Below are 5,171 nucleotides of genomic sequence, written 5' to 3'. Positions count from 1 at the left end.
GCCGTTCCTGTGCTGATGCAGTCTGGCACTCTCCGTCGCCACCCTGAATTTGGGCAAGGGGAGCTCCTCTCAGCCGCGCTTCTGCGCGGTCCGTTGCAGCCGAAGCACTTCTGCTTTTTTTTTTTAAACATATTACTGTACCACAAATTAGGCATTTTCAAAATATTTTAGCAATTGTATTTAAATAGTGTTAATTTCTTTGTAATCCTATGTATTATATTTTATGCATATAAAAACATTATTTTGAAAAATGGTCTACAGAGTACACCAGACTTCTGAAGGAGTCTAAAACAAAAGAAAAAAGGTTAAAAAGTCCTGCACTGTATTATCTCTGAGGTCTTGTACCTATTTTAAGCATGTAATTATATTATCTAAGACATAGACAATTTTATATTTTAACCATGTAATGATTTCTAAGAGTGTTAGGGGAAAAAAAGAGACTAGTGAAGACTGGAATAATCTATCATGAGTTTTTCAGCACCTTTCACACAGTTAGGGGCTGAAGCATCTACACACGGAAACTAAAAACAACAGCCAGAAGGACCAGAAACAAGGAGTGCAGCTACACTTTGCAGGGTACTATGTGGGTTTTCCCCATGTTTCTGTGGCTGGTTTAGACTTTTTTTGCCTTTAATCTCTTTTGGCTTTCTGAGTCCCAGCCCTAGCTTCAGTCACTCAATTGTGTCTAACTCTTTGTGACCCCATAAACTTTAGCCCACTAGGCTCCAAAGTCTCTGGGATTCTCCAGGCAAGAAGACTAGAGTGGGTGTTCATGACCTTAGCCAGGGGATCTTTCTGAATCAGGGATCTAACCTGGGTATCTGCATTGTAGATGAATTCTTTACTGTCTGAGCCACCCAAATACCTCTCCAACACTTTAAAATTCTTTTAGAATATATACTTGATTACAACTTTATTAATTAATAATTTCTTAAAATACAGAATTGAACTGAACAAAATGTATTTTTTGCATGTTCTTTAGACTGAGTTGAATTAGTTTCTTATTATTGAAAGGTTATATCATGACAATATTAAGATTATTTTGGAAAAAAAGTCAATGGTAATCCCCAATACTGTCCCTGAAGATCAAATTACCTCCAAAATAATTAGATTATTGTCACTTTCTGTTCTTTAGGAGATCTTTGTACCAACTATCAGTAAAATTTTTCATTCTTCATAGAGTTCATCTCTATCCTATGTAGATAATTAATCCCTGTTCTTACCATATATCCATTCTTACCATCATACTTCTTTATATTTCTTCTATGTTATTTTCCTTTTTAACACCTTTAACTAACATAAAATTATTATGGTTTTATAAGTGCTACTTCCTCAGTAAATATCTCATGTAAGTAGGAATCTTATTTATATTTCCAGATATAGTATTAAGACTAATGTTTATCCTGTACTAAATAATAAATATATATTATTGAATGAATGAAAATAAATCAGAAATGTTATTGTAAAATAAGCCCTGATGCTGATTGCACATTTTAGGAATCATTTGTGTAGAAGACTACAGTTTTTAAATTTTCAATTATTAGAAAATGTATACACTGCAAGGATAATTCTTAGGAAACACTCAACTTTTCTTGGGGGGCAAGAATATTTAATTCCTTTTTATTGTTGAATGATATGCCATGGTATGAATGTGCGACAGTTCATTAAATGATACTCTTATTGATGACCATTTGGCATGTTTCCCCTTTGCGATTATTGTGAATAAGGTTTATATGAACATACATTTACAAGCTTTTTGTAGATATTTCATTTTAAAGAATAAACATGAAGGAGTGAAATGCTTGATTATAGAGTTGGCTTTTTCTTAACTTTATAACAAACTACAATATGTTTATCCAGAGCAATTGCACCATTTTACACTCCTTGCAAAGTATCACAGTTCCAGTTTTTCTACATCCTCAGTTCTTAGTGCTATATGAATCCTTTAAGCATTTGTGTAGATGTGGACAATTATTCCCTAATTAATTGATATCTGTCTTGTGAATAATGTTGTGCAATATCTCTTTATGCATTTATTGGTCAGTTTCACATATTTATTTGGGAGTATATGGTTAAATATTTTTCCTATTACTGTTGGATTATTTTTCTATTTTTGATTTATACAGGTTTTTATATATTCTAAATGCAAAGCTTTTGTCAGATGTACATACTAAGGATAGAGCATTTTCTCCCAGTCTGTGGGCTACCTGTTTATTTTTGTGATTGGCCTTTTTATGGAGTGATATATTCAATTTTTATGAAATTTAATTAATTTGTTTCTTCTGTTAAGGATAGTGAGTTTTCTTCCTCAATAAAAGAAATCTTCACTTAAGCTACTGTTGTATAAATAATCTGCTATATTTTCTCAGAGAAATATTATGACTTTAGCTATGATTTATCTATTATCTATATCAAATTAGATTTTGCCTATCAAGTGAAGTAGAAGTCAAAGTTCATTTATTCCATATGGATATACAATTATTCCAAAACTACTCCTTTGCTTTTATCATTGAACTCAAGAATCAATTGACTGTATATGTGTGATTTTTATTTCTGAAGTCTATTCTTGCCCTATTTGTGATCTTAGAGGGAATGCATACAATGTTTCACCATTAAGTATGATGTTATCCATCAATATTTTTTCATGGATGATTTTTTATAACATATAATAAGATATTGTCTATTCCTAGTTTGTTAAAAGACCATAAAAATGAATGAGTGCCGAATTTTATCCCTTTTTCTACCTTTATTGATTAATCATATATTTTTCCATTTATTCTATAAAGTGATGATTTATATGGTTGGTTTTTGATTGTTAAACCAACCTTTTGAAAGGTTGCTGCTGAATAAAAAGACGGTGGGATTCTTGGCCTCCAGAGGAGAAGAATTCAATCCGGGGCCAGAGACGAGCCTTTATCACTCAGAGCTTTTGTGTAATAAAGTTTTATTAAAGTATAAAGGATATAGTGAAAGCTTCTGACATAGGCATCAGAAAGGGGCAGAAAGAGTACCCCCCTGCTAGTCTTCAGCTGGATGTTATATAATTACTAACAGTCTTTAATGAAAGAAAGGAATGTCTTAAACTCAGAATGGCACCAGGCTCCTCACCCATAAGATGCATTTTGGGATAATCTTGGCACCAGATTATGGCCCATCCTGGGCCATAAAATAATTAACTTGAATCTCTTAGAAGGACAGATTACCATACAAATAGTTTTGTTTACATAGATTAGGGAAACAATATCTGAATATAACATACTGGTTTGTCAAGTAGGTTCTGAGCCATTAGGCAGAACCGACTTGAAGACAGAGTCTGGGGTAAATGCATAGCACATTAGCATAGCTTAAGACAAACATTTCCATAAGAAAAATGCATTGGTTATCTCAAGGTTTGAGAATAGTTAACTTTAGGTGAAACCAGGTGTCATTATGGCAACACAGTATTTTAAGAGAAATCTCCTTTTAAATTTGTATAGAGTAGAAAAAAATATCACTAGTTTGTTTCCTCTTGCCACTTAAGAGAGATAAAAATGTCTGACACTTGCAGGCTATTTCCTCTGTTTGGAGACCCCTGGCCTTCCTGCCTGTTACCCTCTCACTTTCTACCCTGGTATTAATAGAAGCATTCTATATGCTTCTATTAATATCAACCTTCTTATATATCAATGGATTCAATTTACTAAGATTTTTGTGCAGAAATTTTGTATAGATGCTCTTGAGGGCTATTGATCTGTGTGCTGTTGTTTTGTTCTTATAATCCTATTATCTGGTTTTAGTATTAGCATCATAGTGGCTCTTAAAATGAATTGGAAAATGCTTCTTTCTCCTTCAGATTGTAAAAGAATTTGTGTACAATATCCTGCAAGATATATTTCCTCTCTTTAATCTTTGATAGAATTAATTGACTCTCCATACCACCTGTGACCAGAGGAGCTGTTTTTTCAGTAGTAAAATTTTTATAAAAAATCCAATTTAATATGTAATTTTCTGTTTCTTCTTGGTATTCAATATATTGCTATAAGTTGTCTTTTGTATCTTTCTTCTAATATCTGTGAAATCTGTAATAATGTCTTTTTTATTCTTGATATTGCTATTTGTGTTTTTTATTTGTATTACTTAATTCATCTCACAAGACTATAGCAATCTCATTAGTATTCTCCATTTTATTTTACTTTTATGATTTTTAATCTATTTTTTATCTGTTTTCCATTTTACTGATTTCCTCATTTATACTTCTGGTTTCCTTCTATTTACTTTGGAATAAGTATAATTTTCCCCCTCTAGCGTCTCAGGGCAGAAGCTTAGAATTTTTTATTTGAAAGATCTCTTCTTACATAGAGTTTTAAAATTATACTTCTTTATATGAAAAACTACTGTTATGTACTGAATGCCTGTGTCCCCAAAGATTCATCTGTGGAAATCCTGAATACCTACAAATCCCCAATGTGATGTTATTAAGAGGCTGCTGCTGCTGCTGCTGCTAAATCACTTCAGTCGTGTCCTACCCTTAGTGACCCTACAAACTGCAGCCTACCAGGCTCCTCCATCCATGGGATTTTCCAGGCAAGACTGCTGGAGTGGGTTGCCATTGCCTTCTCTGTATTAAGAGGCAGGGCTTTTGAAAAGTGTGCTGTGAAAGTGCTGCACTCAATATGCCAGCAAATCTGGAAAGCTCAGCAGTGGCCACAGGACTAGAAAAGGTCAGTTTTCAATCCCAAAGAAAGGCAATGCCAAAGAATGCTCAAAATACCACATAATTGCACTCATCTCACATGCTAGTAAAGTAATGCTCAAAATTCTCCAAGCCATGCTTCAGCAACACGTGAACTGCGAACTTCCAGATTTTCAAGCTGGTTTTAGAAAAGGCAGAAGAACCAGAGATCAAATCACCAACATCTGCTGGATCATCGAAAAAGCAAGAGAGTTCCAGAAAAACATCTATTTCTGCTTTATTGACTATGCCAAAGCCTTTGACTGTGTGGATCACAATAAACTGTGGAAAATTCTGAAAGAGGTGGGAATACCAGAGCACCTGACCTGCCTCTTGAGAAACCTATATGCAGGTCAGGAAGCAACAGTTATAACTGGACATGGAACAACAGACTGGTTCCAAATAGGAAAAGGAGTACATCAAGGCTGTATATTGTCACCCTGCTTATTTAACTTCTATG

This window comes from Bison bison, unplaced genomic scaffold (genome assembly GCF_000754665.1).
Source record: "Bison bison bison isolate TAMUID 2011002044 unplaced genomic scaffold, Bison_UMD1.0 scf7180017864166, whole genome shotgun sequence".
Lineage (NCBI taxonomy): Eukaryota > Metazoa > Chordata > Mammalia > Artiodactyla > Bovidae > Bison > Bison bison.
This window is presented reverse-complemented; position numbering follows the sequence as displayed.